The sequence below is a fragment of the Anabrus simplex genome, chromosome 8 (genome assembly GCF_040414725.1).
Source record: "Anabrus simplex isolate iqAnaSimp1 chromosome 8, ASM4041472v1, whole genome shotgun sequence".
Lineage (NCBI taxonomy): Eukaryota > Metazoa > Arthropoda > Insecta > Orthoptera > Tettigoniidae > Anabrus > Anabrus simplex.
In genome coordinates, this window is record NC_090272.1 from 74,845,306 (window position 1) to 74,870,336 (window position 25,031).

Below are 25,031 nucleotides of genomic sequence, written 5' to 3' on the forward strand. Positions count from 1 at the left end.
TGTTCAGTACGCAACTCCATTTGCAGTCACAGGTTTGGATTTCGCTGGCCCGCTGTATGTAAAGCAAGGCAACACTGTACAAAAGGTGTATGTCTTATTACTCACTTGTGTCACTACTCGAGCTGTTCACCTGGAACTTACTTCCGACACGATTGTGGGAACATTCTTACTCGCCTTTCAACGCTTCACCAGTCGTAGGGGAATTCCACACACATTATATTCAGACAACGCTACTACCTTCCGTGCAGCCAATAAGGAATTCCTTCAACAAAACGAAACTTCCCTATACTTTGCAACCAATGGATTTACTGGAAGTTCATAGCTCCACGTGCTGTTTGGTGGGGAGGATGGTGAGAGCGTATGATTTGCACAGTTAAACAGTGTATTAGAAGGATCTTAGGAGGATGCAGACAAGCGGACCATGAAACACTTAACACAATTCTGGCCAGTGTGAAGGCTGCAATAAATTCACGTCCTTTACTCCAGGATGAAGGCCCTACCACTTTAATTCCTGCTCACTTCCTAAACCTCGGAAGACGATTGACTTATATCCCAACTGGACTTGAACCACTTCTGCACAAAGAGTGAAACGACAATTCCGCTTTCAGCAACAGGCAACAGACGATCTTATGAAAAGATGGACCAAAGAATATCTCTTGGGACTAAGAAACTACCATCATGTCCGGCAGACACATGGAAGAGCAGTTTCCTTACGCGTGGGAGATGTAGTTCTTCTACAAAACGACTCACACCGCTGTCATATGTAGGAGAAAGCACTCATCCAACAGTTACGACAAGGTCGAGGCGGCCACATCTGGACGCTGATACTCCGCACGACTGACGGACATCAGATTACACGTCCAGTACAGGTGGTCGTCCCACTGGATGTCGACCAGGGTGGGGAGCATGTGGGAGTTTGAAACTGATCATTTGTTCATTCTGTCTTACTGTGACTTGTGCTTCTCTCTGAACGTCTGGTGCTATTATTAGGATGGGTTGTTGTATCATCTATAACCTACAGATTCATTGAAATAAAAAATGGTAGTACGTAGTTGACTTGAAGTGCTCTCCTTTTCATTTCATCTATTCACTACAGTACTATTTACTACCCAAACTCTTGGAAACTGATGTAGATTTCAACGGACCAAACAAAAAGATTTAATCCCAAAGTAATGTTTTAAATATTAAGACTTTCAGTTCACAGATTTTAGTTAGTTGGATTGATATATAACTGAACGACAAGAGAGCTTCATGATACAAATTAGAAGGATAAGACAGGGCAAAAACTAAGGCAAGTTTTTCTCCTTTGAGTCTCATAATTTTCACATCTCTGTAAGTGTACTGTAAGTGACGTATGTTCAACGCGTATATTTTGTGATTATGGTGTGCTTATTTTCTATATTTGTCAGTATTTCCTAATTGAAACTGCTATTAATGGAAATTTTGAGCTAATGTTTCAATTTCATGTCAAGTATACAATAATGCCCTAAATTCTTTGGCTAATTACTTAAATGACCAGCAATTGACGTTATTGGCTAAAAATAAACAGTAGTAGTGGAAAATGATGTAAAGGCGTAATTTTACAATTTCATTCATTGTCCGTAACGTTCTCACTCGACGCTGAAATGAGTCGTCGCGGATCCGCGACTGTCTCGTAACTGCATGCTTTTACTCGTAACTGAGTCAATTAAGACTGACTCACCCGAGACTGACTGACTATAGTCGAATACACTCTTTATATAAGCCAGCGGAAAGTTTATGTAGTTTCCACTTCCAGATAATTCTTGGCTAATTCTTCGTTGATAATCTAATGTTTCCAGCTTCTTTATCCAAGCCTCAACAATTCGCTAACGTTACCCTTTTGCTCATTGCTCCACCAGCATTGTCACCACTCGATTGTTCTTCCTCCTGCAGTCTCAGCCTTCATTGTTACAACAGTCTTAACTGACAGAAGTGGCCACTGTCGTAGTGAGAAATGATCAACAATTAACGTATCTATGCCTACGCATCTTCACATGATATTCTATGATTACTGCAACATCCGTACGGCCCCTTCGTAGTGGTAAACAACACCTTAAACGCCTGAATGTGATGAAGTGTCGTGGAGACAGTCCCAGCTTAATGAAAACCACATAGTTTTCAAGTTTATTAACGGACTAGCTAATGTACCCGTGCTTCGCTACGGGATTCTCAGAAAGAATGACTTTGTGGCTTTTATAACGAAAGTCAACATAGGCCCTTACAAAAACGTCAGTAGGAAAGTAGCGATTGAAAGCAATGTTATCATATAAAATATTCGATCAATTGAAAACCCGCACATTTACTCACTTTTAACAAATAGTACTACGGTGCCGATCTAACAGTCCAAATTTCCAGACCTGGAATGACCAGGTCGAAGACAGCCGCGAATCCTCCTTTGCCATTATTCCGTTAAATATGCACATTGCTCATTGCAATCAGTGCCTCAGAGTAGGAATTGAATTGCACGAATGCAATGATGAACCAATGTGTTATGTACCAGTAGTATCAGAAAATTTATGAAACAGAGGAATGGCATGCTAAAGAAGAAAGTTATCTAGCTCCCCAGCTACTTCCCGCCAATATTCAGGCAGACTATCACACTCGGTACGACCGGGCGAGTTGGCCATGTGGTTAAGGGCACGCAGCTGTGAGCTTGCATCCGTGAGATAGTGGATTCGAACCCCAATGTCGGCAGCCCTGAAGATGGTACACCGTGGTTTCCCATTTTCACACCAGGCAAATGCTGGGGCTGTTCCTTAATTAAGGCCAAGGCCGCTTCCTTCACACTCCTAGCCATTTCCTATCCCATCGTTGCCATAAGACCTATCTGTGTCGGTGCGAAGTAAGGCAAATTTAAAGAAAATACTCAGTACGCAGCAGTAATCCTACATATCGGAGGTGAGTGGCAACAGAAGACACAGACCACATCACAACAAACAATGGTCAATGTAATGTTATTGTTAAAATTTTTTATGAGCTGTCTGTATTGTAGGCCTTCACAATTACCGTACTTCCGACTCTGTAATATTAGGGCGTCTTATAAAATTATTTATAGCGTAGACTGTAGTTCCTTATTTCCCGACTTTACATACGGATTTTCATGAAATCCGGTTTACCCATTTTCTCGTGACTCGGCGCTGATATGGGCTTACTTTTTGCTTTACGTCGCAGCGACATAGATACGTCTTATGGCGACGATGGGACAGGAAGGGGCTAGGAATGGGAAGGAAGCGGCCGTGGCCTTAATTAAGGTACAGCCCCAGCATTTGCCTGAAATGAAAATGGGAAACCACGGAAAACCATCTTCAGGGGAGCCGACAGTGGGCTTCGAACCCACAATCTCCCGAATACTGGATACTGGCCGCACTTAAGCGACTGCAGATATCGAGCTCGGTAATATGGACTTACTAACAATAATCCAAATTCATGAATATCTCTGTGATTATAGCCGGTACGGTACCAATGTATAAGACATAAATGATCGTAAATTTAAAACCGGTACTATATAACTTTGGTTAGGAAGTATTTGTCGATACGACCACTAATAACATAATTATTTGGCAATTAAATTTTAGGCCTTCCACTAAACTACCATTTCATTCAGCGCGAATAAAATTATTTATGGCCTAGATTATAGCGAGTTATTCCCCGACTTTGCATACCAATGTTTATTAAGATAGGACCACTAATAACATAAATATTTGAGAATTCCATTTTATGCCTTCCACTAAACATACATTTCTCTCAGCCTGAATACAATTATTTATGTCCTAAATTGTAGCGACTTATTCCTCGACTTCACCTACCGATTTTCGTTAAGATACGAAACCAACCAACCAACCAACCAACCAACCAACCAACCAACCAACCAACCAACCAACCAACCAACCAACCAACCAACCAACCGACCGACCGACCGACCGACCGACCGACCGACCGACCGACCGACCGACCGACCGACCGACCGACCGACCGACCGACCGACCGACCGACCGACCGACCGACCGACCGACCGACCGACCGACCGACCGACCGACCGACCGACCGACCGACCGACCGACCGACCGACCGACCGACCGACCGACCGACCGACCGACCGACCGACCGACCGACCGACCGACCGACCGACCGACCGACCGACCGACCGACCGACCGACCGACCGACCGACCGACCGACCGACCGACCGACCGACCGACCGACCGACCGACCGACCGACCGACCGACCGACCGACCGACCGACCGACCGACCGACCGACCGACCGACCGACCGACCGACCGACCGACCGACCGACCGACCAACCAACCAACCCAAACCAAACCAAACCAACCAACTAACTAAATAATAAATCTTGATCAGCGCTACGCAATGTGAGGTTTTCCTCATACAAGGCTATAGGCATGCTGGGGCAGCGTATCATGTAGGCGGCTAAGAGTTTACTCTATCATGTGAACTTAGTTGCGTGTGGCGACGGTGAAATTTCAACGTTTCCCTCTAGCATGTACCGGTGAGGATCAAGCCGCATTTACCTGGTTTTAACGTAGGTTTTTCTCGTATTTTAACTTAATCTGTAAAATATAGGTTTGTAGGCTTTTTTTCCTAAGAAGTGTAACCACTTTAGCTGGTGTCTTGTTATGTTTTAAGGATGTACGAGTGTGGACTCTCGTTTCCCTTGTTCACTTTGCGTTTTTGGTGTCTAAGCTTTCGCAACTTTCTAAATTTTTAATGTCGAAAACATTTCTTAGCAGACAATGTAGGGGTCCCCGTACTACGAAAAACGTATAATTAAGCAATTTCCTCAATTGTGCCAAAGTTGAAGGGCTAAAGGGCCCGGAAAGGTTTCAAATTGTGTCTCGGATAGCTCTAACCAACTAGAAAAAGAAATTTCGAAAATCACTTCCGAACTAAGTGCAGTTCTAGAAAAAACAGCCTAAAATCGCTTATTTCTTTACTCTTTTTCTTTTTGATGCAAATCCTAGCCAAATTAAATAATGTTATATCTGCAATGTGTTCATTGGTTAAATACACTCAGGCGTTAGTTGAGTTTTTGAAAAATGTCCACACCGAATGTAGTTATAAGGGCTTAAGTGGAACTCTGCAATGACTCATATTAGCGCTCGTGGTGGTGCTTAAGCGAAACAACGAATTAACTCACATTAGCGTTTTTAGTGACAGAAAAAGGCAATCTGCTAATCGGCGGGATAACGATGATTAAGAAAAGGATCGTAAATTTTGGGAATAAAAGAATATATTCTCATACATTGTTATATTTTATTACCTAAAATTCTTAGCTCATATCCCCAAGATGTGTTCAACATTGTATTGCTTGCCTGCTTGCTTTTCGGCCAGTAATTTTCTTCCCCGTCTACGTCACCAGTGTAGTGTACCTTATCCTCTGTTTCATCGGGCTTTCTGCCCCATCAAGTTTTATTGCAAGTCATGTCACGGGAATGCTTGAATGGGTTCAGCATCTCAGTCTATTTTGTTTTCGGCCTTTTTCATTCAACTTTTAATTTTGTCATTATTGGCCGTGTAGTATGAGCTAATCCTCCTACTTCTTGTGGATCGTTGCTTCCCTGCTGAGGAAGGGCAGCGAGTGTCAAACTGGGTAAAAGCTGTAAAGCTTTCAAGTGTACTATAAGGGACCTTGATGTGAAGTCTAGGTCCGTTCGGCCATTGATCATGACGTTTTGGAGTTCTACCTTCCTTTTACTGTATCACTCAAGTATTGGATGCTACAGCTTCTTGTGCTTCGTACCAAAGATTGTTGTATCCTTGCAGAGGCTAATAAGTCTTGTTTTTTCTCCCCGATATCTATGTATTTTAAGATTTTCACTTAAACATATTGTTTAAAGATTAATCGAAACATGTAATATCAAATTACGAATTTGCTTAAGGCAAAATATATTGTATCGATTAGGTGGAATAATTGTTGTTAATTTATCAATTTAAGGTATACATCGATAGGGGCAATGTAGTTGATTGTTTGCAAAAAATCATTTAGCAAATGCATTCAAAAATATAAAGATTTTGTGTGGTCGCTTTTCCAGTAGCCTACGCCCTGCCATATTTTTCTCTCTCCTGCCCTTGTTGGCGTAACAACTGCCTTATCCTTCCATTTTTATCTTTCACCATACTCTGTTTCCTTTATGTATTTCAAATTCTCTACTAAGGAAATTATATCTCGTAAAGACTACAGCCTGCAAATTCTCTCAGGTATCTGTGGACGCTCGCCGTCCCATCATTGGATAGCAAGTTGAGCTTCACCGTAAGTTCCAAATTATTTTACGATGAAGTTATTGGACTAGTTAATGAAGAGACTGCGGAAGGTGAAGTACGCCAGGGAGTTATGCGAAGAATGGTTTTCCTCCCTCTGAGACCACAAGCTTAATTATAAACACACAACCCATTATTGATTCATAGTCCACGCCACAGCTCGAGGGCTATCTACCTGCCCTACAAGTTCCCAGAATTTCTTCAATTTATTGATTACTAATTAGTTCAACGGTTTAGTTTAATCAATGAGTTTCTTGCAGACGAGAAAAATAAGTGATTCTTACAAGAAATGTAAATGCATAGGATTTAGAGGAAATCTTGACAGTTGAGAAAGAAATGCTATTAGAAACACCGCGTTTCACGATAGTTTCTAAGGGTAAGTAGAAAGCAAAGAAATATTGTCAACTGCTTGATTCATACTTTTCAGTCAATATAAACTCTTTTCTAGAAGACCAGAGTAATACACAAGGCGCAAGGTGTGCCTTCAAGAATGAATTCTTATAAGCAAATCACAAAACTTCCCTTATAAGCAGCTAGACTCTACGAGGTAGGACGCTAAGATAAGCTTGGACAGCTTTCCTCTGCAGCTGTGTAGTGGTTAGTGTGATTAGCTGCCACCCCCGGACGCCCGGGTTCGATTCCCCGCTTTACCACGAAATTTGAAAAGTGGTACGAGGGCTGGAACGGGGTACACTCAGCCTCGGGAGGTCAACTGAGTAGAGGCGGGTTCGATTCCCACCTCAGTCACCCTGGAAGTGGTTTTTCATTTCTCTTCCAGGCAAATGCAGGGATGGTACCTAATTCATGGCCACGGCTGCCTCCTTCCCTCTTCCTTGTCTATCCCTTCCAATCTTCCAATCCTCCGGCAGGGGCCCTGTTCTGCACTGCAGGTGAGGCCGCCTGGGCGAGGTACTGGTCATCCTCCCCAGTTGTTTCCCGCGACCCAGAGTCTGAAGCTCCAGGACACTGCCCTTGAGGCGGTAGAGGTGGGATCCCTCGCCGAGTCCGAGGGAAAAGCCAACCCTGGAGGATAACCAGATTAAGAAGAAGAAGTGAATAAAGACAAAATGTACTCAAAAACTTCCGAACAAACTGTTCATTTCCGCAATGTGGAGATAGTGCATCTGCTGCGTGTTTTGGTGGGAGAAACAGCTGTGTTTCCAGCACTGCGTTGTGTCAGTTTTATGGGATGTCTGTCAGTGTGACGTAAAACAAAGCAGCAATAAATAAATAAATAAATAAATAAATAAATAAATAAATAAATAAATAAATAAATAAATAAATAAATAAATAAATAAATAAATAAAGTCTAAATTGTTATGACCGGGCGAGTTGGCCACGCGGTTAGGGGCGCGCAGCTGTGAGCTTGCATCCGGTAGATTGTGGGTTCGAACAACACTGTCGGCAATCCTGAAGATGGTTTTCTTTTATGGTTTCCCATTTTCACACTAGGCAAATACTGGGACTGTCCCTTAATTAAGGCCACAGTCGCTTCCTTCCCACTCCTAGCCCTTTCCAAGGCCATCGTCGCCATAAGACCCATCTGTGTCGGTGCGACGTAAAACCAATAAAAAGATAAAATAAAATTGTTACGATAATAATAATGTCATGGCTTTATGTCCCACTGATTACTTTTACGGTTTTCGGAGACGCCAAGGTGCCGGAATTTAGACCCTCAGGAATTCTTTTACGTGCCAGTAAATCTATCTGGACCGGGCGAGTTGGCCGTGCGCGTAGAGGCGCGCGGCTGTGAGCTTGCATCCGGGAGATAGTAGGTTCGAATCCCACTATCGGCAGCCCTGAAAATGGTTTTCCGTGGTTTCCCATTTTCACACCAGGCAAATGCTGGGGTTGTACCTTAATTAAGGCCACGGCCGCTTCCTTCCAACTCCTAGGCCTTTCCTATCCCATCGTCGCCATAAGACCTATCTGTGTCGGTGCGACGTAAAGTCCCTAGCAAAAAAAAAAAAGTCTATCTGACGTATTTGAGCACCTTCAAATACCACCGGACTGACCCAGGATCGAACCTGCGAAGTTGGGATCAGACGCCCAGCCCCTCAACCGCCTGAGCCTCTCACACCGGCAAATTGTTACGAGTTTGAAGATGTAAGTATTTTAAGAATCGGACATGAACGCTGTGTTTCTCCGTGTTGTCCTGTGCTTTCGGAAGGTGTGCGAATGTACTAAACTGTCAATTTGTAAATGCTGTACTGTGTTTCTATAACACGTTTATATCATTCAATAAAAATGTCCTCTTCATAAACTATTTTAACGCAACAACAACAACTTTATTTAAATTCCTTTTCAACTAATAACTTCATTTCTTTCTAAAACGTAAACCATACTTCTCTTAATTAATTAGCCTGTTTTACGAAAATCTTCAAAGCAAGGTACGCATGCCATTTACGAGACCTGTACATGATTGCGTTCTTTGACATTGTGTTGTCCACTTAACAACGAGCAGTTGAACGTTGTGTGAGTCCGAGTCCGAGGGAAAAGCCGACTCTGGAGGATAACCAGATTAAGAAGAAGAAGAAGAAGAAGAAGAAGAAGAAGAAGAAGAAGAAGAAGAAGAATAAGAAGAAGAAGAAGAAGAAGAAGAAGAAAGATGTGTTACAAAATGTCCTCAAAAACTTCCGAACAAACTGTTAATTGCCGTAATGAGGAGACAGTGCATCTGCTGCATGTTTTGGTGGGAGAAACAGCTGTGTTTCCAACACTGCGTTGTGTCAGTTTTATAAGATGTCTGTCAGTGTGACGTAAAACAAAGCAGAAATAAATAAATAAATAAATAAATAAATAAATAAATAAATAAATAAATAAAGTAGGAATTGTTATGACCGGGCCCGGAATCGAACGTTAACACATTACCGTAGTTTCAAAACAGTTATTTCCCGATTTTTATAATATTTAAATCTTGGCAATTTGAACTTTTATGACCGAAAGATCATCTGAGACCTAGGGGAAGACCACTGCACAGATGGGATAAAGACATCCGTAAGATTACTGGGATCAATTGGCAGAACATCGCTCAAGACCGTCCCAGATGGAGAGACCTCATGACAACCTACCTTGCTTCGGACTTAAAGAGGCCACATCGTGAAAACGATTGAATATGGCTGATAGTGATAGTTATAGTGATGTCAGTTACATTAATTAGTACGGGGATGCCTGGCCGAAGTGGCAAAGACATGTTCAGTCTAACCGGAAGGACGTGTGTTCGATTCCCCATCAGGAGGTTGAAGAATTTTAAAAACGAATTTTCCAATTTCGGAGTTGTATATGGCCCTGTGGTTCATTAAGCCTACACCAAGAGTGAGTACTAGGTTAATTCCTGGGGAAAGCACGGCCAGGCGTAGAGCTAACCTCTCTATCCCATCAAGTGCCGAAGTTACGAATAATGGTAGCCTTTACCTTCCATCCCTCCAAGGGCCTTCATGGCCTGAAAGGAGATGACTTTTCTTTGCTTTAAGTGAATTAGTATAGTTTCATATAAATAATGAAGTTTATATCGATATCTCGATTATTAATCAACACAAGGAAAAACGTATCTCAACTTAAAACTAATTAAGAATATGAAATCAGCGTATGGTTATGTTCAACGGATAAGAGGTTGTTTGTTAATAAAGCTTACGTGCTTAACCCTTTAAATGTGCTTAATTAGTTTCGGAGCTATCGTCGTTACAACGGCTATATGTCTGTTACTTAAATGTTAATGGCCGAAAAACAATTATACCACTAATGATACTCATTTTTCTCTTTTGTCCACCATTTTCAAATTACCTGTAAACTCTTATCTGTCAGAGGTTGCTGGTTACTAAGCTCTTTTCAATAAAAATTTGAATATTGCTTTAGTTTTTCCAATTACTTCAATTTTAAATATTTATTGTGATGTGTATGATTAATTATAATTTACACGGCGCGTTTAGTCAGTAAAGTATAAGTATAATAACCTTAACCCCTTAAGCGATGAGCTCGGTACACACCGGCTCACTCCCAGTTGGGGAGCGATTTCACCGATTGAAGAAAATATTGATTTATTTGATTAAAAACAATCTTAGACTAGTACGAACTATACAAGGGCCATAAGAGAAATATTTACTTGAATATAGTGTATTTAATTGTTGAATAATAATATTATTTTAATTTTTCAATAGTTTGTGCAAGAACATGCTAAGTGCTTTCACGCTGTGATATCGAGTATTTTTTCTTCCTAATAGCAAAGCTCTGGCTTTCGTTTATACGGTAAGTTTTACCTGAATATTTTAGGCAGTTTACTAACAATCTCTGCCTTGAAATACATGTTTCTGTATATATAAATTGTAGATTTATAAAGTTTGCATATACCTAAGATTTACAATGGTAAAAATAAAATAAATTAATTATAATACTCACGAAATTTCTGTTATGTTGGTTAGCACTTTATAACTGACACACAAGGACTATATTCCACAACACTACAGGTAATATTTACAGTACTCCTAAGACCGTAAAAGTACTTAGTGGCACGTAAAGCAAATAACATTATTATTATTATATTATATTTACAATATTTACAGTCTTTCCAGTGTTATGTATTTTACAGCTGTTCATTATGATACACACGGAAGCAGATCATGTTATACACCCTATCCCCGCTTCGCATAATTTGTATGATTCCACTCCGACACTCTATCAATTTCTTGGTATATAAATTTCCACCCTAGCCACCCTTCCCATAACAAGAGACACTCATCAAATGACACTGCCGTCAGGGGTATAAGCTTCCGAAAATATTGCTAACAGATGGTAAAATACTTGCTTTATATTGTATATTCTGGGAGAAATTTGTCCATTATACGCCTCGTTGTCAGAGGTATGTAAAACGCTGGAAGACTGCTTAGCATTTGCCGATGATATTGCTGTTCTCTCAAACGACATAGAAACCGCTAGAGCTCAAGTTGAAATTTTAAAGGAAATTGCCGAACAAACTGGTTTGCAGATATCGTTTAAGAAAACGGAAGTAATGACTAACATCAAAGAGGCTCCACCAAAACTCCATACGAAATATGGGGACATCACCCGAGTAGACAAATTCAAATACCTGGGTGAGATAATCATGAAAAATGGACTGGACAAAGAAGCGCTTCAGGAGCGAGTACGCAAACTGGAAATAGCTTACCAAACATCCCGCACAATCTACAACAAAAAATGCCTGTCCCAAAACACCAAGATACGTCACTATGAAACAGTTCTGAAGCCAGTAGTTCTATATGCAGCCGAAACCCTGTCTCTAAATGCCAACAAAGGACTCCTTGAAGAACTGGAGAAAAAAGAACGCAAAATTGTGAGAGGAATCTTGGGATCAAAGTACAGAAATGGAATCCATCAAAAGAGATCCAACGAGGAAGTCTACAGCAAAATAGAGAAAATTACCGACACAATCAGAAAAAGACGGGCACGGGTTTACGGTCATCTGAAAAGAATGGACGGAAGAAAGTTAACTAAAGAAATCTTTCACTTTTTTGATTCAAACCCCAAAACCACAATTCCCTGGTTTAGAAATACCAAAGAAGACCTGCAAATCCTACATATCTCAGCTGAAGACGCCCTTAACAGAGATCTCTTCCGCAAGAAAATATTGACGAACGGGCTAAACCGAGACGAGCTACCGAAGAGAAGACACGGTGCCCCTTGGACAGAGGAGCGCAAGCAGGCCCACTCACAAAGAATGAGGGAAATTTGGGCTCTAAAGAAGGCCAAGTTCAGTGTCAAATGCAACAAGACTTAACGTGGTCCTTGATGGGCCCAGCGAATTATATATAATAATAATAATAATAATAATAATAATAATAATAATAATAATAATAATAATAATAATAATAATAATGTTATTAGCTTCACGTTCCACTAACTTCTTTTACGATTTTCGGAGACGCTGAGGTGCCGGAATTTAGTCTCGAAGCAGTTGTTTTGCATGCCAGTAAGTCTACTGACAAGATGCTGACGTATTTGAGTACTTTCAAATACCACCGGTCTGAGCCAGGATAGAACCTACCAAGTAGGGGTCAGAAGATCGGCCAGCGCCTCAACCGTCTGGGCCACTCGGTCCGGCGAGGAAAAGTCTCTTCTGTGTCATCAGCTTACATAAAATAGGCGTAGTCAACAAGCGATTGCGAGAAATATAGTGTCCTAATTTAGCTTTCTGTACAATCCCCTACGGCAACATTATGACCATAAGAAGCTTTATTTCGTCCTTATTGGTCCGGATCTGGTCTTGATCTACACTCCTTCGTTTAAACTTTCTAAACTGGGTTTTATGTGCGATTTTCTGCTAGGCATTTTTTGTCTGTTCAGCTATGTTCTGGCACATCTCCTCATAAAAATGTAGTTAAAATATTTCCCTCGGTTTTGTTTTCCGTAAAAACTCTCCCTTTACATCATGATGGAATTTTGGACCAAAGCGGGACCTTCTTTGTACATTTTCAGTCTAATTGGAAAAGACCTTGCTCTGGTTGAAAGGTAATCTGTATTATCATCACCACTGTCATGATCGCTACTTGAACTGGAATCGAACACGTGTTGTCTCTTTCGCGACTGCTGAACATTCGCATCAGCTGGGGCCAAACTGTGTACATTCGAGTCTGCAGTACTTATTCTGGTAAATTCCTGTCATTTACGATTTCTCCTTCGGCAGAACTTACTTCGCTAGATTACTATTCTACCCACTAAATTCTAACATGTCGTTTATAATGACCAGTAAATCATCTTCCTCTAACGGTGGGGGCCGGTAATTCCTTTGAGACATTTTAGCGAAAAAAAAAGTCAGAAAATGGATCGAATAGAACCCCCGTCTATGCAATTTGGAAGGAAATCATGAACTGTGCCTGTATTACGTATGCGTACGATAATAAATGCTGTGTAACTCGCCGTAAACGCAAACTCCAGTCGTGAAGGAAGAACTCAATAATGTGGATAAATCAGGTCACAGTTCTGAAATATCATCAGAGAAGTCTGTTCAGTATTGGAATCTCTAGAAATCCTCCTAGACCTAGAGCAATATTGTTGCATCCAAGGGATGATTAGGCGATGAGCTAAAGTTTCAGCGTGAGGCCATTAGGCTTTAGTTCGTTCTTGCTCGGACGTAAGCTGCGTTCTTTATGGTCAACTCGTGGATGATGCATTGGTATTGGGAGAAAATTGTTGAAAAAATTCATCCAGAATACGCCGATGAAAAAGAAATAAACCTCTGCAAGCAGGCAACTGGGAAAAGAAGTCATTTGAATCGGCTGATATACCCGCGTTCCCTGCCGAGCAGGCGACTTGTAGGCGCGGATCTAGCCGCATCGCCTACCCGAACGGGTTAACATAGAATACAGACTCCTTTTTATGAAAACAGTGCAACAGGATACAGTTTTTACTCATTTCGGAACAAGCACAATATTGGCGTATCAAATCAATCAATCAATCAATACTGATCTGCATTTAGGGCAGTCGCCCAGGTGGCAGATTCCCTATCTGTTGCTTTCCTAGCCTTTTCCGAAATGATTTCAAAGAAATTGGAAATTTATTGAACATCTCCCTTGGTAAGTTATTCCAATCCCTAACTCCCCTTCCTATAAATGAATATTTGCCCCAGTTTGTCCTCTTGAATACCAACTTTATCTTCATATTGTGATCTTTCCTACTTTTATAGACGCCATTCAAACCTATTCGTCTACTAATGTCATTCCACGCCATCTCTCCGCTGACAGCTCGAAACATACCACTTAGTCGAGCAGCTCTTCTTCTTTCTCTCAATTCTTCCCAACCCAAACATTGCAACATTTTTGTAACGCTACTCTTTTGTCGGAAATCACCCAGAACAAATCGAACTGCTTTTCTTTGGATTTTTTCCAGTTCTTGAATCAGGTAATCCTGGTGAGGGTCCCATACACTGGAACCATACTCTAGTTGGGGTCTTACCAGAGACTTGTATGCACTCTCCTTTACATCCTTACTACAACCCCTAAACACCCTCATAACCATGTGCAGAGATCGGTACCCTTTATTTACAATTCCATTTATGTGATTACCCCAGTGAAGATCTTTCCTTATATTAACACCTAGATACTTACAATGATCCCCAAAAGGAACTTTCACCCCATCAACACAGTAATTAAAACTGAGAGGACTTTTCCTATTTGTGAAACTCACAACCTGACTTTTAGCCCCGTTTATCAACATACCATTGCCTGCTGTCCATCTCACAATATTTTCAAGGTCACGTTGCAGTTGCTCACAATCTTGTAACTTATTTATCACTCTATAGAGAATAACATCATCCGCAAAAAGCCTTACCTCCGATTCCACTCCTTTACTCATATCATTTATATATATAAGAAAACATAAAGGTCCGATAACACTGCCCTGAGGAACTCCCCTCTCAACTATTACAGGGTCAGACAAAGCTTCACCTACTCTAACTCTCTGAGATCTATTTTGTAGAAATATAGCAACCCATTCAGTCACTCTTTTATCTAGTCCAATTTCACTCATTTTTGCCAGTAGTCTCCCATGATCCACCCTATCAAATGCTTTTGACATGTCAATCGCGATACAGTCCATTTGACCTCCAGAATCCAAGATATCTGCTATATCTTGCTGGAATCCTACAAGTTGAGCTTCAGTGGAATAACCTTTCCTAAAACCGAATTGCCTTCTATCGAACCAGTTATTAATTTCACAAACATGTCTAATATAATCAGAAAGAATGCCTTCCCAAAGCTTACATACAATGCAAGTCAAACTTACTGGCCTGTAATTTTCAGCTTTATGTCTATCACCCTTTCCTTTATACACAGGGGCTACTATAGCAACTCTCCATTCATCTGGTATAGCTCCTTCGGCCAAACAATAATCAAATAAGTACTTCAGATATGGTACTATATCCCAACCCATTGTCTTTAGTATATCCCCAGAAATCTGATCAATTCCAGCCGCTTTTCTAGTTTTCAACTTTTGTATCTTATTGTAAATGTCATTGTTATCATATGTAAATTTTATTACTTCTTTGGCCTTAGTCTCTTCCTCTATCTCGACATTATCCTTGTAACCAACAATCTTTACATACTGCTGACTGAATACTTCTGCCTTTTGAAGATCCTCACATACACACTCCCCTTGTTCATTAATTATTCGTGGAATGTCCTTCTTGGAACCTGTTTCTGCCTTAAAATACCTATACATACCCTTCCATTTTTCACTAAAATTTGTATGACTGCCAATTATGCTTGCCATCATGTTATCCTTAGCTGCCTTCTTTGCTAGATTCAATTTTCTAGTAAGTTCCTTCAATTTCTCCTTACTTCCACAGCCATTTCTAACTCTATTTCTTTCCAGTCTGCACCTCCTTCTTAGTCTCTTTATTTCTCTATTATAATAAGGTGGGTCTTTACCATTTCTTACCACCCTTAAAGGTACAAACCTGTTTTCGCATTCCTCAACAATTTCTTTAAACCCATCCCAGAGTCTGTTTACATTTTTATTTACCGTTTTCCACCGATCATAGTTACTTTTTAGAAACTGCCTCATACCTGCTTTATCAGCCATATGGTACTGCCTAACAGTCCTACTTTTAAGACCTTCCTTTCTATCACATTTATTTTTAACTACCACAAAAACAGCTTCATGATCACTAATACCATCTATTACTTCAGTTTCCCTATAGAGCTCATCTGGTTTTATCAGCACCACATCCAAAATATTTTTCCCTCTGGTTGGTTCCATCACTTTCTGAATCAGCTGTCCTTCCCATATTAACTTATTTGCCATTTGTTGGTCATGCTTCCTGTCGTTCGCATTTCCTTCCCAATTGACATCTGGCAAATTCAGATCTCCCGCTACAATCACATTTCTTTCCATGTCGTTTCCCACATAGCTGACTATCCTATCAAATAATTCCGAATCCGCATCAGTGCTACCCTTTCCCGATCTGTACACTCCAAATATATCAAGTTGCCTATTATCTTTAGAAATGAGCCTTACACCTAGAATTTCATGTGTCTCATCTTTAACTTTTTCGTAGCTTACAAATTCTTCTTTCACCAGAATGAAAACTCCCCCTCCCACCTTTCCTATCCTATCTCTACGATACACACTCCAGTGCCGTGAGAAAATTTCTGCATCCATTATATCATTTCTCAGCCATGATTCAACTCCTATTACAATATCTGGTAAATATATATCTATTAAATTACTTAATTCTATTCCTTTCTTTACAATACTTCTACAGTTCAACACTAACAATTTTATGTCATCCCTACTTGATTTCCAGTTCCCTGTTCCCTTATCACCGCTCCCTAGGCCATCCCGTTTCCCTGAATGTACCTCCCTATTACCCTTCCAAACAAATTTCCTAACTTATACGTACCACTGCGGTTTAAATGAAGGCCATCCGAGCGCAGATCCCTATCTCCTACCCACCCATTAGGATCTGATCTAGAAATTTCACTCCCAGTTTCCCACATAACCACTCCATAGTCTCATTTAAATCCCCAATCACCCTCCAGTCAGTATCCCTCCTACACAGTATTCCACTAATAACAATCTCTGCTTTCTTAAACTTCACCCGTGCTGCATTTACCAGATCCCACACATCTCCAACTATGTTGGTACTTATATCAGCTTGCCTTACGTTGTTGGTACCAACGTGAAACACTACCACCTTCTCCTTCCCCTCCTCCCTCTCTTCTACTTTCCTCAACATCTGCCTCAACCTAATTCCTGGATAACATTCTACCCTGGTTCCCTTTCCTCCACACACTTTCCCCACGTGTCTAACGATGGAATCCCCCATGACCAGAGCCTCAACCCTACCCACCTCATTTGATCCCCTCCCCTCCTGGTCAGCCCTATCTTTCCTGATAGCTGCAGAAGCTACTTCCTCCTCCCTTTTCTCCTTCCCATGACCCTGTTCCACCTGTCTTTTCCTATCCTCTACTCTACATTTCCCTTTCCTACCTTTTCCCTTCCTCCTACTTCCACGCATCTCAGCAACAGTTCCCTGTCCCTCATCTTCCCTCTGTTGTTCTACCTGGAGTGACTCGTACCGATTTCGCACAGACACCTGTCCTGAATTCTGATCCTGAATAGAGCCCTTGGCCTGCAATCTCCTTCCCCTTAGAACATTAGACCACCTGTCTTCTATAACTCCTCCCTTTCCTTCCACTCCCTCTTGTACACCTACTGTAACCTGTTCATTGTTTGAGGGAGTCCTATCTTCCTTCCTGTCTTCTGTGAGAATCCTAATTATCTCCCTCAAACTTTCCAACTCCTCCCTCATACCCCTCAATGCCTCACCACACCCACAATATGTATGTAAGCTGACAAATGTGTAATTATCAGTGTATGAAGAATTATGTAAATTGATGTAAATATCAATATCCGATAATACCTAACGGAGAAATTCTAATACTTTTTCATAGAACTCCATAACTGCTGTTCTCGTAATGTACTGCACCTTAATGGAACAGAAACTGTTTATCTGGGTAAACACAATGTTCCATTCGAAATGCAAAGAGGCCGTAGACACAATAAGAAGAGTGCTAAGTGGATGCTGATGTGACAGTTGGTGTTGTAATGCTTAATATACGATAATGCTGCCTCCTGGCGGAGACGCGCCTCATTACTCGCGGTGATGCAGAGACCAACAATGACGACGTAATGGCCGCCAGGGAAGTGACACAAACATTGTGATTGATGGAGGTGTGATGATGTTCCCAGCTCCTTGTGATAACGACCAGCCACATTTCTTCATCATCGAGGTTAATGAGCGTTCCTCCACTTAAATGGCTGACATTTGTTTGTCTGCACCGTCAACAACTTATGTTTTCGTAGCGTGAAACTCAGTTCTTTAGCTTCGCTATCTAGATTAAAATATTTGTGCATTAAATTTACGTTATGATTGAACAGCAGCGTTTCTCGGCGAGAAAGTAGGAGCAAGACTCTTAAGATGCATAGTGTAAAATCATAAATATTAACTAGGAAGATGGAAGTTGATGACACATAACATGGATTGGAGGTCTGAGTAGAAAAGATAAATCGAGCTTAAAAGCAAATTACAAAAATATATGAGATATAATGATTAGTTCACCTCCATTTCTGCTCACCTGAAAAGCTTCCCATACATAAGGAGTGTCGTATTTTATCCACTGAGTGAAAATTTACAGGCGACACAAGGAAATGATAATAGCCAAACCAGGCAAGTAATCAGGGGGCAGTAAACGTGTAGTTGTTCTACCTTATACATGCACTTAGGAACCACAGTAAATGAAATAATTTCGGAATTGGATTTTACGAAAATCGGAGAAACACTTCGGACATAATACGTTTTGATCCGCACAGTCAATAGGACTTTTTACAATTACAGTGAATTACTTGAGTTATGGAACTTTATTGTAACTGGCGGAAACCAGTGCCTTTACATGATTGATAAATAAGTTAATTATTACAACTTCTCTTTACGACGCACCGACGCATATAGGTCTTATGGCGACGATGGGATAGGAAAGGCCTAAGAGTGGGAAGGAAGCGGCCGTGGCCTTAAATGAGGTAAAGCACCAGCATTTGCCTGGTGTGAAAATGGGAAACCACGGAAAACCATTTTCAGGGCTGTCGACAGTGGGGTTCGAACCCACTTTATCCCGGATAGCTATGTGTCCTTAACAGAACGGCCATCTCGCCTGGTAAAACATTTTAAAATGACGCTTTTTCATGTTTAATGCTTCCTTAGGCTAAGAAATTGCTTCGTCACCATGCTTCAAAAATGAGATCAGTCTTTCCAGTGTTATGACACCTAATTTCTAGAATGTCCAACATAAGCATGTAACGAACTTCCATTGTATTCAACTTTACAAACTATATCCGTGGGCACAATTTGAATTGTCACTTTTCAAGCCCCATTTATACGAAGAAAACACTCAGTTTGACAAAATTTGAATTCGCAGCATGAAAGGTGTCATGAGCGGACATAATACGGTTTGTAATGATACTTCTCTCGTTAATAGTAATGATACCTTGCTTATATTCTCATAAAATTTGTTCTTAGCCATGGTGAAATCGAGAACCATCTGATGTTCTGATATCTGATATTTAAATAAATAAATAAATAAATAAATAAATAAATAAATAAATAAATAAATAAATAAATAAATAAATAAATAAATAAATAAATAAATAAATAAATAAATAAATAAATAAATAAATAAATAAATAAATAAATGTCTGAAATCGGCCGATAAATGAGTGACTTTTGAATATAAATTTACATCACTGTGCGTGTTTGTGATTATATTTAGTAACTGAGGTCTCAATGCTGATGATAACAACAATTAAGTCACATTACATTGTAAAGCTTGCTTACTTTTATACAGTTCAAAATTGTTGACATATCTTCTACAAGCTGATGTCTGGAGGAGTAACAACCCCACAGGTGAGAAGAATAATGGAGTGGCCCTTAGCCATGTCAAACCGAGCCACTCCTTGAAAGCGGCAACCATATTGTTCGGCACCATGACCGGCTGGGGAGCAGTGTGACCTAGTTGCTACTCAGAAGTTTGTATTCACTCAGTGAGTTACCTGTGACAAGTTGCCTAACGTAACCGCTGTTTATCATGGGTCTTTGTTGTGTGTGTGGGTGCAACAATAGAAGTGACAGGAAGTATTTCTTCTCGTAGGCTAGTGCATATCAAACGTAGACACGCATGTTTACTTTTTCATGAACAGAACACCATTGTTTTAAAATATAGACTGGTATAGGTTCCATAAGAACCCAGACCGTCGGAACCTGTGCACGAAAACAGTTAAGAGGAAGAACTGGACACCTGGTGTTCATAGTGTTATTTGTACGGAGTGAATAATACCAAGTGAATAATACATACTTATCTGGGCCGAGACTGAGAGAGAATGCCTTTCCGAACGTATTCCCTGTCTATCTGAGCTACTGAACGTAAATTAAATTAAGATAGTGGCTGATATGCTTCATTGTTCCGTATGTATGACATTATAAATAATGGTTTACAGAAAAAGAAGGAACCACAATCCAGGGATATTGGCACACTTGAACCCAGTAATATCGTATTGAAGGGGGCTACAGGTGCTATTAATGCTGTTCAAGTGCAAAAGTTGAGAACATTTCATATTTTATTACAGGAAGAGCTTTGAATACAGCGATAGCTCGTATTATAGTGCGTTAGTCCCCATTTTAACGAAAACTATTAATATTCATGGTGTTCAATCCCCGGACGAGGAAAATGGAGAAAACTTTGAACTTGCACAGTGTCGAAAGAAAGAAGAGAAATTGATAATTAGGCATTCACACCAGGCAAATGCTGGGGCTGTACCTTAAATAAGGCCACGGCCGCTTCCCTCCAACTCCTAGGCCTTTCCTATCCCATCGTCGCCATAAGACCTATCTGTGTCGGTGCGACGTAAAGCCCCTAGCAGAGAGAGATAATTAGGCAAATGAGGGTTTTATTGTCAGGTACGAGAATAATCATTAAACATTTACGAAGAATGGATGCTAGGTTGAAAAAGAAGGTGACAACTATAAAACTTTATTTCACGACTTGAAATCAAAAAGATGAATTACAAATTATTGCGCTATTCAGCTTACTGATATTTCAGGCGCTCGTCTAAGACACTTATTCAGAGTGCAAAATGAAAAGATCCAGGGAACAGAAATTGGACAACATTTTACTCAAGTTAAGCAGTTCAAACGACAGCAATGCTCAGTGTTAGACTGTGGATGCAATACCTGTTCTTGCCAATTTGTGGTCTTTGAGCAGTTTTAGTTTGATCAAAAGTACAGTTTTATATGTTACAATGTACAGTGTAGTATATTATAATTGATTGCCTTGTGCATGAATAGGAAGAAAACTCAGTTCTCCCTCGTACAGTAGCGCACGGTTGTGCCGAACGGGCGTGGCCTCAAGGACTTCCCCTTCCTACGAAGTGGGCCCACTTTCTCCACAAGCTAGCTCTGGTGAGGGACCACTCCATTACTCTTCTCACCTCCCTGGTAACAACATACTGATTAGCTGAAGAAAAGTAACATATAAACTTTATCATACTCTGCAAGCCATCTCGCTGGTTAAACAATAGTCCAGCAATATCTCTCACCCTGGCCAGCTGTGACATGCAAATAGCCCACAAACCGGTGGAATACATCAACCTTTATCCAACAGTCCCATGCTGGTGACTACACTGCAACTCATTATGCAGCGGAGTGTTGCGGGGTGGTCTATCACAGTTCTAGTCTATTTAGCCTAGGACAAGCAGGGCAGAGAGTCCAGTTCGCAAGCATTTCCCCTTGACAAAGTAGAAATGAGTGCAGTTCCGTGTCATTTGAAATCGAAAATCTCTGCAGAATTCCAAACCATGCAGTTCCGAAGTCATGCAAATAATTTAACTTGTATATTATGAGTGAGAATGAACCTACATCTTCAGTCGTCCAGTGGCAAAATTAAGGAATTCCACGGGCAATGGTATTTCTAATTATGGGGCAATTTTTACTCTTAAATTGTCTCCAGTAAGTCACAATATGAAATTAAAATAAAAGTGTGGCTATCCATCATAAACGTCATTCTAAAAAAATCGTATTTAGCCCTGTGCAGAACAGATTCATTACTTGGCATATCCGATATAAGTCCTGTACTGATACTAAGTACATCGATTGGAAATTTGCGTCTTAACGTGGAATATTATATCAAAACACAGATAATAATTATTTTCATCTGTGTCGCTGACATTTTTATTCTATTCGCGGATTCTAAACTTTGTACAACCATTGAACGTCTAAACACACCCGGACGTTAGGAAATGTGTCTATATGTATCTGGACAGAGTATTAACTTTCTAAGAACTATAATGAAATAATGTCACGTATCTACAATTTAGGCTGCTTGTATTAATTTAGATTGCCTACACATCTAATGGTCGGCCTCGTGATGTATGGGTAGCGTATCTGCCTCTTACCCAGAGGCCCCGGGATTCGATTTCTGGCCAGGTCAGGGATTTTTACCCGAATCTGAGGGCTGGAACGGGGTCCTCTCAGCCTCTCGAGGTCAAATGAGTAGAGGTGGGTTCGATTCCCACCTCAGCCATCCTGGAAGTGGTTTTCCATGGTTTCCTACTTCTGCTCCACGCAAATGCCGGGATGGTACCTAACTTAAAGCCACGGCCACTTACTTCCCTATTCCTTGTCTGTCACTTCAAATCTTCCCATCCCCCGCTAGGTCCCTGTTCAGCATAGCAGGTGAGGCCGCCTGGGCGAGGTACTGGTCATCCTCCCCAGTTGTATACCCCGATCCAGAGTCTGAAGCTCAAGGACACTGCTCTTGAGGCGGTAGAGGTGCGATTCCTCGCTGAGTCCGAGGGAAAAATCAACCCTTTAGTTTAAATAGATAATGAAGTGTGATAGGGATATCCAAGACTCACAATTTGAAACCTTCAAATTGCGGCTCAAATAAGTAAACTGCTTAATTTTCTGTTTTTCGTAGCAGGTCTATGGGGACCCTTACTTTGCCTGCTAAGAAATGTTTTCAACGCTGAAACCAGAGACACATAACACGCCGAAGTTGTACGACATGGAATGTAAAGCGTCAATGTTTCGGTTCTCACAGGTTATTTTTAAAGGAAGAAAGTACCAGGACTGTGTGTAGCTGAAAGGAAGGTGGAATATTCATGTGTCTGAGAGAGCGAAGGTGTGAAGCAGTAGAGGAGAGAGTCCTGAACACACATCTCGAGACTGAAGACCAAACAGAGCTTGTCTCCTGCACCTCCTGCCTCTTGTTTACTCGACAGTCTCTCTCACAGAAGCACTTCTCCTGCTTTACAACCAAACATGTGTGAATATTTCTCACATTCATCACTATTGACTGTCCCTTCCTGGATGTTTAATTCCTGCAAAATAGAGTCACAGATTAGTTCAAAGTTCCAAAATGGATAACTATGTAGGATAATACAACATTGGCCCTCGACAAGATTACCAAATAGTTAAATTTATTCGAATTTCCATTTCTCTCTTTAATAATAATGATAATAGAAATCGAGCAAGAGATCTTCTGTGGAAATTTATCCTCTTACCAACCACCACCTTTATCTTTCTATCGAGCACGTTAGAAACGAACCGCAAAAGGAAATGGATAATTCTAGCTGACTACTTCCGAGACCTCCTGAACTGAGATACTGCAAAAGAAAGACTGAACTTCGGAAGGCCCATGTGGAACCCTGATTCACAATCTCCGACAATACAGGAAAGAGCAGAGATCATTCGATAGCTTAAAACTATTAAAGCCCCTGGAGAGGATGGCATAACCGCGGAGATATGGAAACTAGGAGATGATCTCGTAAGCACAATTCATGTAAACTTACTAGACATCTGGGAAACTCGAACGATCCCACAGGATTGGAAGTGCGCTTTAATACACCCATTAAAAAAAAGCGACAAGGCGGATCCAAGCAACTACAGACGCATTTCCCTACTACCGATCACATGTAAAATTCTTTCTAAAGTTCTTTTAAAACGTTCAGAGAAACAGAGAGATCACCTGATCGGCGAGTGCCAAGCGGATTTTGGGAAAGGTCAATAATGTCCTGAACAAATACGGAATTTGAAGAAGATATGGAGTATCTGCCGAGGTACCAGCACGATTGCCACTTTTGGGGACATTTTGTGTCATTTTTCCTCCGGAGGGGCCTAGTGTAGGTCTAATGATGTAGATGTCTAATGATGAGGACATCACAGACACCCAGTCCCCGAGCCAGACGAATTAACAAATTAAGATTAAAATCTCCGAGTCAGCCGGGAATCGAACCTGGGACCCTCTGAACCGAAGGCCTCAAGGATGACCATTAAGTCAAGGAGTCGGATATTTCTCTCAATATACTCGGAGGTGATGAGTACAAGAAACAGAGGAAGACCTAGGAGGAAATAATCCAGTCTCTGTATTTAATTATCACCACTTTTAACGCTTTAAGCACTAGTTTTCTAACATCTGGAACTGGCTCCATACTAAGTATTTTTCGCGTTACGTGAAACTCATTTCTGTATGCTTGCAATACATTTGTTCTCAATATCTGCGTTCCGCTAAAGGCACAAAATTCGTTTTCCACTATCACTGTCAAAAAAAAAAGAGTTAAAACTCACAGCCAGTCATTCGAGCAGGTCAGGAATGGAATGAATGAAGACTTATCTAGTGGCGAGGATAGGATTTGTGCCGGCTGCCGAAGCCTGTCGCACTCCTTTGGGGGCGATTAATGATTAATGACTGAGGCGAAATTATATTCGAAAGTGTTGCTGGAATGAAAGATGTCAGGGAATATCGGAGTACCCACAAAAAAAGCCTGTCTCGTCTCCGCTTTGTCCAAGACAAATTTCACATGGAGTGACCGGGATTTGAACCACGGAACCTATCAATAACTCACTACTGCTCTGCATTTAGGGCAGTCTCCCAGGTGGCAGATTCCCTATCTTTTGTTTTCCTAGCATTTTCTTGAATGATTTCAAAGAAATTGGAAATTGATTGAACATCTCCTTGGTAAGTTATTCCAATCCCTAACTCCCCTTCCTATTAACGAATATTTGCCCCGATTGTCCTCTTTTATTCCAACTTTATCTTCATATTGTGATCTTTCCTACTTTGAAAGACACCACTCAAACTTATTCGTCTACTTATGTCATTCCACGCCATCTCTCCATTGACAGCTGGCAACATA